At 41.9% G+C, this 15,300-nt stretch overlaps 1 pseudogene across 1 annotated transcript; it reads right to left on the reverse strand.

Annotated features, from left to right (window-relative positions):
• Positions 1 to 12,924: 12,924 nt before the first annotated feature.
• On the reverse strand, positions 12,925 to 13,386 carry LOC309858755 (translationally-controlled tumor protein pseudogene; annotated as a pseudogene). The gene has a single exon. The product of its transcript is annotated as a translationally-controlled tumor protein pseudogene (transcript).
• Positions 13,387 to 15,300: the final 1,914 nt, after the last annotated feature.

Below are 15,300 nucleotides of genomic sequence, written 5' to 3' on the forward strand. Positions count from 1 at the left end.
TCATCTCTCTTCATAGAAGCAAAAAATCCTCTTTAGATCTCTTTCCCTTAGCAAAAACAGGTCCTAACGTAGGGCTCTTGTCAGAGTGAAATGGCATCACAAAGATTTTTGAAAAATAGGGAAAAAAGTTTTCAAATTAAAGATCCAAGAGTAATAAAAGATTGATAAACGTGACTATGTACAAATAATTTTTGAAAGGTAAAAACAATACCACAAAGTAAAAAGGTAACTGGTACACTAGGAGAAAATATTTGCAACACACATGACTGATAAAGGGCTATTCTCACCCGCTTATTTTGAACTCTGAAACTGAAGAAGACCAAAACCTCAACAGAAAAAAATGAAGGGAATAGGTACGAACAGACAATTCACACAGAAGTACAAAAATGGTCTTTAAAATAAAGATGTTCAATCTCACTCATAATTAGAGAAATGAGAATTGAAACTACACTCATATACCACTTCTCACTTACCAGATTGACAAAAATTGGGAGGGAAAAAAAAAACAACTTGTGACAGTCCATTCTATTGGTAAGGCTGTGGGGAAACAGGTACTGTCATAGATTGCTAGGTACAAATCAAAATGAGGGGGTGCCTGGGTGGCTCAGTTGGGTAAGCATCTGCTTTTGGCTCAGGTCCTGATCCCAAGGTCCTGGGATCCAACCCCAGATCTGGCTCCCTGCTCAGCGGGGAGTCTGCTTCTCTCTGCCCTTCTACTCAGTCCCTGCTCCCCACCCCCGCTCATTCATTCTCTCTCTCTCTCTCTCAAATAAGTAAATAAAATCTTAAGAAAAAGAAAAGAAATCACAATCAGTACAACCTTTTAGAAGGGAATTTGGCAAAATCTGACAAAGTACTCACGGGCTTACCTTTTAGTCTGGCAGTGCCGCCCTGGGTGGGTCCCCAGAACATATGCCTCCACCAGGGTGAACCTAGGTGGGGACAAAGTTGTCCACAGCTGTATTGTGTATGGTTGCAAGATCAAACTCCCCCATACACAAGAGTGTTTGAATAACCCACGATACTTCCACGAAACAAAGGGCGTCACATGGTAAATACAATGCGGAAGATCTCCGTGAACTGATAGGACGTGATTTCTAAGGCACATCGTTCAGTGAAAAAAGCAAGGTGCAGAAGAGCATTTATTGAGACCCTTCTAGAACAGTGGCATGAGGCGCTCCAGCGGAAACAAACTGGTGGAAGTTAAGAAAAGAGAAAGGAGGGGCACCTGGGTGTCTCAGTGGGTTAAAGCCTCTGCCTTCGGCTCAGGTCATGATCTCAGGGTCGTGGGATCGAGCTCCTCATAGAGCTCCTCATCGGGCTCTCTGCTCAGCAGGGAGCCTGCTTCTCCTGTGTCTCTGCCTGCTGCTCTGCCTACTTGTGATCTCTCTCTCTGTGTCAAATAAATAAATAAAATCTTAAAAAAAAAAATTTAAAAAGAGACAGTAGACAATTGAGGCCAGACGACTTAGGGTCAAATACAAGGTCTACCACTCATTTGCTACATTCCCAATTTCTCTGGGCCTCAGTTTCTTTATCTGTAAAATGGGAATGACGCTAGTGCCTGCTTCTGAGTTTAGGTGAGGATTAAATGAGTTAATATATATAAAACAATATCTGGTGCATAGTAAGCACTAAATAAACATTAGCTATTATTATTATTATTATTATCATTATTATTCAGGCAAGACACTTCCAATCTTCTGCCTTGAAAACAGAATCCTGGTTCTCACTTCATAGGAGGGTAAATTCTGGGGTTGGAAAGAGCTGGGTTGGTAAAGAGGGCTCATTTATTCTCTTTGCTCTTTTTCCTGGGGAAGGGGGAGATTATGCCCTTATTTTCTCCTATTGTATTTTGGTGAGCTTGGGGAAGGAGCAGAAGTGATACATCAGTTTATCCCCCAAGGAGCAGAAGTGATATATCAGTTTATCCCCCAAGGTTCCAGGAAGGATTTGTCAAGCAAAAGAGCAGTAGAAAGTCTTACTACTAAGGAGCTGAGGTGATCTGATGACATAAAAATTTAAATTATATATATTAAAAGCATCATAAGTAAAATCATAACATCATAAAAAATTAAAGATAAACAACCAAGTGTGGAAAGAACTTGCAACAAAGGTAGTACGGAAATAAAGACCTACTCCTGTAAGAACTCAGAGCTCCTGATCCAGGGAGTCACCACCCACACACGCTTTGGGCAGAGACTGAAAGCCTACAGGGGAGTGAGAAAGCCTTGTGGCTGCATGGAGGTAGGATCTCTGCTTTTATTTATTTATTTGTTTGTTTGTTTGTTTGTTTGACGGACAGAGATCACAAGTAGGCAGAGAAGCAGGCAGAGAGAGAGAGGAGGAAGCAGGCTCCCTGCCGAGCAGAGAGCCCGACATGGGGCTCTATCCCAGAACCCTGGGATCATGACCCGAGCGGAAGGCAGAGGCTTTAACCCACTGAGCCACCCAGATGCCCCTCAGATGTGCTTTGATTGGAGGTTTTGGACCCAGAGAATGCGGATGCAGGCTAACTAGATGCAGAGCATCTTATGTGATTAGTTGGGGGGAGGGTAGGCAGATGTTTGGTTTTCTCAAGCTGATCCTGAGTTGGAAATTGGAAGGCGGAAGCAAAAAAAAAATGGGGAAAGCAACAGTCATTGATCAAGTTCTGATGTTGTGGGCAGGTTACTAGAGAGGTTGTGGTTTGGTGGCCTGGATGGGCTGCTGCAGGGGCTCTGAGACAGAAGTCTATGGTCCCATGCAGTCTGACTGTTGTCTGTATTTACACTCAGTCTCCCAGTAAGTTAAGGTGTATAACATGTGAAGCTTATACAAAAGGGATAAGAAAAACCTAGGTGTCTCCAAAAGATTAAACCATCAAAGGATACAAAGTATGATTTTTATATTTGTAATTAGAAGTAGCCAATTCAGTAGATTCAAATCACAGTTAAGTTTGGTTTATGCATATCCGATTGCAAACGCTCAAGAAAAAAAGAAAGCGGTTCACTCTCTTATTCCCCGCAATGAGTGTGTGTCACAGGCAATGCAGACTTGGCATGGCTTTGTTTTCAAGAAACAAACTGTAGAATTAATTATGATGCACAGAGAAACACTGATAATGAGTAAGAGGAACTGATAATATCAGCTACAGACGATACAATTAATATTTTATGGATGATTTAAGGCAGTGTTTTCAAACCATGGGTTATGATCCATTAGGGGGTTTGAGATCAATTTACAGGGCAATCAGTATTTTTTTTTTTTAAATAGACTGATATAGAATAGAACAGAATATTGTCTTTTTGCCTTATCAGTTAACTTTTAGAACCCAACATTTGGGTAAAATGTGATACCAGTGTCAACATTGAAATAATTCAACCTCATAGGAGAAGTATGTAGGGATAAAACAAGATACTGTTTGTCTGAACAGAACTACATCAGGGGCACCTGGGTGGCTCAACATCACTAATCATTAAAGAAATGCAAATCAAAACCACAATAAAATACGACCTCACACTCATTAAGATGCCTACTAAAAAAATGTATTCCCAGGGATATGGAGAAATTGGCTCCATTATGAAACATTGGTCGGGGCACCTGGGTGGCTCAGTCCGTTAAGCAGCTGCCTTCAACTCAGGTAATGATCTCAGGGTCATGGGATGGGGCTTCTTGCTAAGCAGAGATCCTGCTTCTCCCTCTGCCTACTGTTTCCCCCTGCTGTGTTTTCTCTCTCTCTCTTTGACAAATAAATAAAATCTTTAAAGAAAAAAAACCGAAACGTTGGTGCGACTGAAAAACGATGCAGCCACTACAGAAAATGGTATAGCAGTACCTTAAAAAATTAAAAATGGAAAGCCGCATCACCCAGCAATCACACTTATGGATATATATCCTAAAGAATTGCAAGTAGGTTCTCAAAAAGACATTTGCACACCCATGTTTGTTTTTTTAAAGATTTTATTTATTTATTTATTTGACAGACAGAGATCACAAGTAGGCAGAGAGGCAAGGTGGGGGGCGGAGCAGGCTCCCCGCTGAGCAGAGAGCCCAAGGCGGGGCTTGATTCTAGGGCCCTGAGACCATGACCTGAGCCAAAGGCAGAGGCTTTAATGCACTGAGCCACTCAGGTGCCCCCACACCCATGTTTAATAGCAACATTATTTCACAACTGCTAAGAGGTGGAAGCATCCCAACTACGTATTGATAGATGAATGGATAAACAAACTGTGGTATATACACGTAACAGAATACTTAGCCTTCAAAGGGAAGGAAATCCGGTCCTGTTACCATGTGGATGAACCTTAAGGACATTATGCTAAATGAGATAAGCCAGTCGCAAAAAGACAAATACTGAATGATTCCACCTACACGAGATATCTAAAGTAGTCAAATCCATAGAAACAGAAAGTAGAGTGGTTACAGGGATTAAAGGGAGGGGATATGGGTTCAATGGGTATAAAGTTTCATTCGGCAGGATGGAAAGGTTTTGGAGATCTGCTGCATAACACTGCGAATATACTTAACACTCCTGGACCATACAACAAAATGATGAAGACTAGATGGAAGAAAGGCAGGCAGGGACAAGCCCTCCCCCCTGCCCCCAACATGCCGGGAGAAAAACCAGCCTTAATTTTATACCATCCTGGAAGGAGTCCCCCCCCCCACCCCTTTTCCCACCTAATAGATGACAAAAACCTGATTGGATGACACTAGCGGAGAAGGTTAATCAGATTAAAACCACCCACCAAAAAGCCCATAAAAACCCTTAGACTTAAAAAGTTTGATGGCTAGGGGCGCCTGGGTGGCTCAATGGGTTGCTCCTCTGCCTTCGGCTCAGGTAAGCAGGGAGCCTGCTTCCCCCACTCTGCCTGCTTGTGATCGTGCGCTCTCTCTCTGTCAAATAAATAAATAAAATCTTTAAAAAAAAAAAAGCTTGGTGGCAACTTTTTTGGGTTGCCTCCCTGTTCAGGAGCTTTGTGCTTTTGTTGTTCAATAAACTTTACTATCAGGGCGCCTGGGTGGCTCAGTGAGTTAAAGCCTCTGCCTTCAGCTCAGGTCAGGATCTCAGGGTCCTAGGATCGAGTCCCGCATCGGGCTCCCTGCTCGGCAGGGAGCCTGCTTCCTCCTCTCTCTGCCTTCCTCTCTGCCTACTTCTGATCTGTCTCTGTCAAAGGAACAAATAAAATTTTTAAAAAAAATAAATAAACTTTACTATCACTCAATGAACTTTGCTTTGCTGCCCACCTCTCTGGTCTACCTCTTCATTCTTCAAAGCGGCTTGACCAAGAACCACAGGCACAAAAGGAGAAGAAATCCAGTGACAATAATAATGGCTAAGATGGAAAGTTTTATGTGTCTTTAGCACAATTAAAAATAAAATTTAGGGGCACAACTGGGTGGCTCAGGCAAAGCGTCTGCCTTCAGCTCAGGTCATGATCTCGGGGTGGTAGGATAGAGCCTCACATCCAGCTCTCTGCTCAGAGGAAAGTCTGCTTCTCCTCCCTCAGTGCTCGCTCTCAAATAAAATTTTAAATAAAATTTAAAAGTGAATTACTTTAAGGTTTTATTTTTTAAGTAATCTCTGCACCAAAGTGGGACTTGAACTCACCACCCTGAGCTCAAAAGTCACATGCTGTACTGACTGAGCCAGCTAGGTGCCCCTAAAAAACTATTTTAACTTAAAGAAGATTACCATTTGTTACTACCTTCCCAAAGCTTTTTAGTGATAATCTTAAATGTTGGTGAGACTTTAATGAGTAGTCTTACCGTTACTGGTAGAAGCATCTCTTACAAGAAAGCAGTTTGACAGTATCTTTCAAGAGACCTTGGGGCTCCTGGGTGGCTCAGTGGGTTAAGCCCACTCACTGCCTTTGGCTCAGGTCATGATGCCAGGGTCCTCGGATCTGAGCCCTGGATCTGAGCCCTGCATGGAGCTCTCCGCTCAGCAGGGAGCCTGCAACCGGCCCCCCACCCACTGCCTGCTGTTCTGCCTACTTGTGATCGTTCTCTCTGTCAAATAAATAAAATTTTTTTAAAAAAAGAAAACAAAGTATTAACACCTTTCAGCTCAGTAGATCTATTTCTAGCAATCTATCCTAAGGGAAAAATTTTAACGTGGACAAGGATTTGGAGACAAAGATGTTCATTACATTCTTTTACTATTTAAGAGAAAAATTGTAAGCAGTATAAATATTGAAAACATGGCAACAGTAATGAACATTTGGACATCAGAAAGTGAAGAAAATGTCTTAAATTCACATGATGCCATGCCATAGAGTCATCCAAACGCATATTCATAAATGTTAATGGAAAAATGTGTATGATACAATGTTGTTAAGATAATTTTTTTTAAAAGATAAAATCATGACTCTCACATAAATATAAAGAGCATTCATCAAAGATTGAATTTCACTCATTCATTAATGAGGGAACCAGTAAGGTGTTAAAACCAGTTCAAACAAGAATTCAAATAATCCCACAGAAGCAGGTCAATCAGGAACACTTTAATGAATTTACAAATAGATACAAAACTGACTCTATCTACTTAGGGATTTGGAAATATATCCCTCCACCCACCTGAGAAATTTGCATATCTATGAGCCAGAGTAATTTGCATCTCTACCTCTCAGTGCAGAAAGTAGTGAACAGGACACGAAGGTATCATTTTTCTTTCCTCTTCTTGCCTCCATTTCGAAATCTCTTAGAACTTTTCCTAACCATTGAAATCATCAGAATATAAAATCAAATATATAGCACTGTCTCAGCTAAGAAAAAAAAAGAGAAATTCACCCTAAATTTTAAGTATGGGGGTTTTTTGTTAATGGTGGAGTTAGTGGTTCGTTTGCTTCGTTCATCCTTTCTCTTCGCCAAATTTTCAACAATAAAAACGGTCTTTTTATAATAAAAGTTTTCAAAACTACAACCAGAAGACAGTTTACCTGAAGCACAAAGATCCCAATGACGGTACAATTAAAATTAACTAATGCTCAGGAAGTTTTGTATCTAAATCTAAATAAATCTATATACGATCTAAAGAGTCAAGATGAAATGCCTGGGATTAGCTACCTGTGGAAATACTCACCAAACGAAATCTTCCTCTGAACAAATTTGATGATAAATATTTTTGAGGAGACAAAGCACGCTTTCAAATTCCTTAGGGAAATCACAATCTAAGTCTACGAGATTAGTTTTTTTTAATTATTAATTCTAACAAGAATTATACTAGGGATGAGATTTGGTAAAGGTAGCTTGTGATCAGCCTGGAGTGAGGGAGGGGTGGGGAGGTGGGGGGGATGGGGGGGTAGTCTAAACATAAATGATTTGCCAGTGTTTCCTCAGTAGCTCTCAGAGGAAGGAATATACTGATTTGGAAAAAAAAAAAAAAAAAAAAAGGAATATACTGATTTGAAACAGCTAGTCCTAAATACGTCAGGAGAAATATATTTTCTCAGAATAGAGAAAGACAATTTAACTGTTTATTGTACTATGGTTTAAGAGCTACTTCTAAAAGAACATCCAACTCCTTTTGTTCTCCTAAGGTAAATACAAAATGGAGACCAAACTTGAGAATTCCTTGAGCCAAATAAGCAAAACTAAATCTAGCTTATTCACGAACTGAAGTGAAACAGGTTATTTCTTATAAATGTGTCTGATAATCATAATAAAAACTCAGATCAGCTTCCTAAAAATGGCATAAAATAATCACTTCTCACCTATCCCTTACCGTCTGGAACTCCCCATTATAATAACCAGTCACTGTCAGGGTTAACAACTTCCTCATTTTCATTCTATAAGCCATCCTATAACTTCAGTAACTCTGAACTTCCTATGTTTTGTATTTCAAAGCTCCCAATTTGCAAACTGTTCATATCTGCACAATTAGCTCTTATTAAATACCATTTTACTGATCTGGTGCTCGTAATGTCACTATTTCTGGGTTTTTGACAGTTCTCATTCTCTCTTTACCTCTTCTATTTGATATCATGTAATCATATCCACTAGAATAAGTTGTATACACTTTTAATCCCCTGGTATATGAACCAATGAACCCCAGGTATGTGGGTGAGTTTCGTCCACTTAGAAACTCATCCTGGGCCTGGGCCTGGGCCCGGGCCCAGGTGTCTTCAGAGAGAATTTGAGTCCATCTTGGCGGCACCTCCAACGGGAGATTCTGGGAGGCACCTGAGGCCATGGCTGGTTCTGTAGGGGAGAATTGCTTTCTTCCTTAGCAGGCTCAGAGTTCCTATCAGGTAGCCAAGCTTCCCTGAACATAGAGCAATCTATATCAGATTCCCAAAATACATCTTGGGCAAATTAACCAGGAAAGGAAAACAGAAGACAAAGGATAAACATCAGAGAATCAGAGGCAAACATGTATTTCCTGAAGTCATGACCATCATTTTCATTTATAACTAGACTTGATCTATCACTAGACAAATGCACACTGTAAAATAATTTCTTTGTATTTATGATACTAGGCTATTGTTTGCATTTCACAGAGGATTCATTTTCAAAACACTCTTATCTTGTCTCAGGAACAGTAGAAGGAAAAGAATTACTCTGATCTCCCCCTAATCTTTTTCAATACAGAGAAGGACTAGGTGTTCCCCTGGAACAATAGTTCTCAGACTCAATGAGATTAAGGATCATAGAGTATATCAAAATGAAGACTTCCCTTTAACCACCCTTAAGATTCTGATCTTTTAAAAGCTCCCTGTGTAATCTTACTTACAGCCAGAATGGAGAACCCCTAAGTATAGGGTTTTACCCTTTAAAGGGCTTTCACAGGCCTTCCTTAAATATATTTTAAGTGGCCCTCTCCCTAACCTCAAGCAGTTAAGGGTACACAGTATGTCTTAGTGCAGCCAATTAAATGCTCAGCCTGGAACACTGACTCTTGAGAGAATGACTGCAAAGTCTCTGGGCCAATTAGAAATTATTCGTGAAATTGTGGTAGCATTGAGTCAAGGACAGCAGCACCTGGTGGTGTCTTAACCAGAACTTCGCTAAGTGTGGGCTTGCCTTTCCATTGAGTGTCTGAACTATCCAGTTCCTTCTAATAAGTTCCTTTTCTGGTTAAGTGAACTAGAAGTGGTGTCTGTTGTTTGCAATCTAGAACCAGGGCTGGTTCAGTTAAGTAGGTCCTACTGTTAACCATTTTGCAGATGAAGAAATCAAGTTTCAGAGAGATTAGGTTACTTGTCAGAGGTCCCTTGAAAAGTGACAACACCAGGACTCAAATCAAGATCTTCTTTGCTCATTGCTCTTACCATCATGATACAGGCTGGGGAAAATCATAGCGCAACCATAATACTCCCTCTCGACTCACAGAAATAGTCTCAGTGGTTCTCAGACCAGTACGCACATTAGCATCACCTGCAAGTGTGACCAATTTGAGTTGCTCGGGGCTGTCCTGTTTTTATTTATTTTTTTGTTGATTTATGTATATTTTTTGGTCCTGTTTTTAGCACTGGAAATCCTGAAGCCTTGGGGAGACTGGGACAGTTCGTCACTCTACTCTGGGGTGGAGGCAGCAGGGTGGGGGCGACCTTAAAAACAACAATGACAACTGCTGAGGCTGTCCTCCAGAGTTTCTGAGTTAGCTGATCTGTGTGGGACCTAGATACTGGCGTTGGCTTAAGTGTCAGTTCAAAGGATCAGTACATCCAGCTAGGGCCGAGAGTCACTGGTCTGCATGAAACCTTTCAGAGTTTAGCCGCCCCCTCATCAGTCTGTCGTATTTGTCCATCCACGCCTGGCTCTTTTACTGTGGTTAGTATCTATGCAAGCAGGCATTTGATAAAGACTCTGAAATACTAAGATCAGAGGACACGGCAAAAGGTGCCCAGAGCCAAAGGGCTGGTTTCAGTGACTGCCTCCCTGACTCCTTCAAGAAAGAGCAAATAGGGAAATATCAGGGACATTTGAATGGCCCTGGAAGTGATAATTATGGCTTCTGGGGTTAATCTAGGGATCTCGGGAAGGGTAAGGAGCTCTGGAACAGTGGTTAAGTAGTGCTGTATGTGGGAGAAGACGAGTGTGGTGAAGGCTGAATGGGTAAATGAGGCTGGGTTATAAATTGGTGATGACTCAAACTTCTCTGGTCGTTTGGTGACGGAAGTCTGACTGGACTATTCTAGTTGGGAAATAGCTTTGGCTATTTGGCTAAAAAAGCTTTGACTCTAATCTTGCCATCTGACATTGTTACTAAGGGCCGAGGAGAAATCCAGAGGACCAGGTCATTCTTTTAGTCCTCTGTGGTCCTGCCGGCCCTGAAGGAAAAGCCTAGAACCTTGGCATTTCAGAGTTCTTTTTCTCTTAGAAGTTCATTTGTTGATTTATTCACTCATTCAACAAATATGTGTTAAGTACCTACTGTGTACCAGACACCATACTGAGGGTACAACACCAAGGAAAACTAACGTGGTTTTTGCCCTTAGGTGGTGTTGTGGGGGTGCGGAGGAGAGACTGATCCCTAACCGAGCCATTGAAAATAGCGTGATCATTGCTAAGGTGGAGAAGCACTGAGCGCTGAAAACACACGTCGATGAGGTCCAGGAACACCTCCCAGAGGAAGTGTCACCTCGACTGGGACTAAAGGGTAATCCGGGTTTAGCCGGGCCAAGGGAAACACTCTCTCAGGGGGAGAGAAGAGCAAATGTAAAGACTCCAGCTGGACAGTGTGAAGCCTTGTCGTAGGTGGAATAATTGCCCCCAAAGATCGCATCCGAATCCCCAGCATCTGTGAAGAGGGAACCTTACCTGACAAAAAGGGACTGACTCACAGATGTGAGTAAATTAAGGCTCTTGAGATGGAGACATTATCCTGGACTGTCTGCGTGGCCCAGTGTAATCACAGAGTCCTTTTTATTTAAAAGAGGGACGTGGCAGATCAAAGTCAGAGAGAGACTTGAAAATGCTGCAGTGCTGGCTTTGCAAATGGAGAACGAGGCCATGGACTAAGGAAAGCCGGCAGCCTCTAGAAGCTGGACAAGGCAAGGAAACTTTTCTAGAGGTTCTCCTGGAGAGCATCCAGAAGGAACACAGCCCTGCTAACTCTTTAATTTTAGTCCAGAAAAACCCATTTTGAACGTCTGACCTCCAGGACTGTAAGATTATATATTTATGTTGTTTTAAACCATGAAGTTTGTGGTAATTTTTAATAAGAATAATAGAAAACTTATACAGGAACCTACAAAAAAATAGTCTAGTATGGTGGACATACTAGACATAGTATAAGGTACAAATAAGATTAGAAGAGTAAGCAAAATCAGGCAGAGCCTCACAGGGCTTGTTAAGGGTAAGGCTAAAATCCACTTCATCCTTGGGATACCCTGAAGGATTTTTATTTTTTTATTTTTTATTTATTTATTTATTTTTATTTTTTTTTTTCCCCTGAAGGATTTTTAAACGGAACAATGATCGAATGAGGTTTACATTTTAGGAAATTATATTTGATCTCATTCAGGGGTCAGCCACCTTTCCCAGTAAAGAATCAGATAATAAATACTTTATGCTTCCTGGGCCATACGGCTTTTGTTAGGTAGTCATTTTTTTTTTTTTTTGACAAACATAAAACTTAAAAACATAAAACCTGCTGATAGCTCAAGGACCCATATAAAAATGGGCAGGCCCCAGCTCTGAGCCACCCTGTTTCTATTGTTCTCAGCCGTCCTTGCAGCTAGGTATGGTGATGGGAGTCAGGAACCCAATTCTAGCTAAAGAGATAAGGGAACATCTCCCAAAGAATTCTGGGAAAACTTTAGCTGTGTTTATGAGAAGTTTGGGTGCTGCCTTTCGGCTTTCTCTCTGCCCTTGAACACTGATGCGATGCCTTATCTCTTAAGATAAACCAAAGGGGAAAAAGCCAAGATTAATAGCGATGACAGGGGCGCCTGGGTGGCTCAGTGGGTTAAGCCTCTGCCTTCGGCTCAGGTCATGATCTCAGGGTCCTGGGATCCAGCCCCAACTCAGGCTCTCTGCTCAGCGGGAAGCCTGCTTTCTCCTCTCTCCCTGCCTGCCTCTCTGCCTACTTCTGATCTCTGTCTGTCAAATAAATAAATAAAATCTAAAATATATATATATATATATGACAACCCAGACAGAGATGGACTGAAGCAAAACCACAAGTGCCTATCTCTAGATTTCTTGTAATGGGGCGGGGGGGATCAAGTCCGTTTTAAGTAGGGTATCCTGTTACTTGCGACGGGAAGAATTTCTAAGTGAACAGATAGATGCTAGGAGATTGATTAGGAGGCTCTGCACCAATGGGCACCAATGGGCGAGGGATGACAGTTGCCCAGACTAGGGCTGTGGTAGTCAGGAAGTGCACAAACTTGAGACATATTTCAGAGTCAGTATAAATAAGATACAGAGATTGCATGTGGAAGGAGAGGTGGGAAGAGGGATCAAGTTATGTCAAAGATTAATCCCAGGTCACTGATTGTGGCGGTAGCGCTATCTACCCAAACAGAGAAAGGAGGAGAAAGAGCAGGTTTGGGGAGAAAAAGCGAGAAGTTGAATTCTACAGTCTGGGGTTCCTGTGGGCCATCTCAATGGAGCTGTCCTTAAGCCATCCCATGTGAGAAACTGCTGCTCGGAAAAGAGGTTGAGATGCCTGTCCTCGGCATCGATTCATACCTTTTCTTCTTCTTCTTTTTTAAAGGTTTTACTTATTTATTTGACAGATGGAGAGAGGGGAAGAGCACAAGCAGGGGGAATGGGAAAGGGAGAAGCAGAATCCCCGTCTAGCAGACCCTGGGATCATGGCCTGAGCTGAAGGCAGAGGCTTAAAAGACAAAACCACACAATCGCCCCATACTTTTTTTTTTTTTTTTTAAAGTAGGCTTCATGACCATCGTGGAGCCCAGTGTGGGGCTTGAATTCACGTCCCTAATATTGAGACCTGAGTTGAGATCAAGAGTTGGATGCTGAACTGACTCAGCCACCCAGATGCCCCCGTTTTTCCATTCCTAAACCATGTTCAAGAAAATCATATTTGGGGTGTCACCATCTTCGCAGTAGTCCAGCAAGAGCCATGCCGTCTGGATTCCCGTTTTCACCAATAAAGAACTGGTAGTTTTTTTAAATTAGCAAGGATGTGCTTGATTTGTTCTGCGGCCCCTGTCATTTCTGTCCTCTGTTCTTCAAGTTTGTCTTTGGTTGATTTCGTGTAATCTTTGATGTACTTTCTGTAGAAGTCGGTTTCTTGCAAGGGATGGTTCATGACAGTCTCCACACCAAGGATGACTGAGCTTTCGGTACCCTCCCAGCCTTCAGCAGAGGAATCTCCACCAACCAGCGAGTCACCAAGGTTACCCTCTGTCCTACTGACTGTCTTTCCTCTGCCTCCAGGCACAGTCCATCTGCAATCTCCTGCATCTTATAGATGTTGGAGAACATGTCATCATGGCTGAAGAGGTCCTCGCAGATGATCAAAACCACTCTGGAGAGAGACAACGACTGTGTGAGCTCAGCGGGAGCCAGGAGCTCTAAGCCAGTGCAGTAGAGCCTGAACCACACTGGGGTATGGGGGTGGGGGGCAGGTGGAAAAGTAAAAGATGCTTTTCAATACCTTATCTTGTAAGTTAGATGTGACACTTTGGACTGTCTCAACTCTTGCAATTCCTTGAGATAAAAATATCTTTCCCCTGAAATGCAAAACTGTAGTCAATTTAATTGTAAGTTCTTGGGCTACTTGCTCAGCCACACAGATTGAATTTCCTTCTGTGGAACAGTCCTAGCAATGCTTACTCCATAGTCTGTCAAAAGCATCTAGTGAGAATCTGTATATGAGAGTCCTTTGTGAACTACACAAAAATGATATTGAGATTAGCTGGGTGTTTATGCACACATACTTTTGTATACAAAGACTTCATAAGAGTAAAGGGTTTCATATGATCTTTGTAGAATGGGTGGGAGCCCAACTGGTAGAGAAGAGAAGAGATGAATCACTATGTGGGGAAAATGGTAAGATAGGATGAAGTACAGTTCACCAAAGCAAATAAAATTAAAGGGGAAACATGAGAGGCACTCTTTCAAAATAATGATCATAATGATAATGATGGGGACCGTTACTATCAATCATCATCTACTGTTTTGAAAATTCTTCCCCATGCAGTAAGGTATGAAGTAAAATAAGAGGAATGAACATCAAAAGGAAGAGAGAAAAATCATTATTTGTAGATGATACAGTTTTAGTCCTAGGAAACTAAAAAGAATGGGTTAAAAGCATTGAAATTAATAAGTGGGTTTGGTTAAACAGCTAGAAACAAATTAATATAGAAAGCAATAGCATTTCTTTTCTTTTTTTTTTTTTAAGATTTTATTTATTTATCAGAGAAAGAGAGGGGGAGAGAGCAAGCACAGGCAGACGGAGTGGCAGGCAGAGGCAGAGGGAGAAGCAGGCTCCCTGCTGAGCAAGGAGCCAGATGTGGGACTCAATCCTAGGACGCTGGGATCATGACCTGAGCCGAAGGCAGCTGCTTAACCAACTGAGCCACCCAGGTGTCCCAAGCAATAGCATTTCTTTAAACAGTTGGAAAAGAGTGAAATCTTCCCTACATGTGATTCTGAGTACACCTACCGCTTACTTCCCAGTCAAGTGCTTTGTTCAAGCCAGGTCTTCCCACTGTCCTTTTCCTTCCTTCCCACTGCATTGAGCTACACTGAGAACAATCACATGCATCATATATATTTACGATCATTTGTATCAATGACGAGAAATTTTATCTTGAAGATTCTGTGTTAATATTTTAGGTGGACCAAGATTCTCCAAGAAAGGCACTTAAGAGAGGCCCCTCACAAAATGGGTTTGTGGTTTCTATTGATGCTTATCTCCCTTTCTGTTCCCCTTAGGTCTAGTTTTCCTGCTCTCCCAGTAATAACTCTTTGTTATAAAATATAATAACTTGTAGACTTTGGTGATAAGCCTGTAATAAATGCCAGGGTCTGTCTGCACATGGAAGTAAGCGATTACCTCTCTCTTTTCTCCACCCATTTATCTCCTAGACATAGGGTCTGGGGAAGGTTTGCAGAGTTACAGAACCATGGCCTCTCTCAGCCATCCACCTGCCTTGTCCACCAACACCCACTGACGATTTTATGGCCCAATCTGACTGCAGCTCTCCAATCAGATAGGTGAGCATGCTCACATCCTTAATCTAGAAAATTTTACCTTCTCCGGCCCCAAGGGGACTTTGGCCCTAAATTTAATTTAAAGTTGAAGAATGTTGTAGGGACTATGCTGTGACTGGGAGGGCTGAGTAACCAGAACAGAATGTGGGAGAGGAGGGCCTTCTTTCTGGGTCAATTTTG

The sequence above is a fragment of the Mustela nivalis genome (genome assembly GCF_964662115.1).
Source record: "Mustela nivalis genome assembly, chromosome: 2".
Taxonomy (NCBI): Eukaryota; Metazoa; Chordata; class Mammalia; order Carnivora; family Mustelidae; genus Mustela; species Mustela nivalis.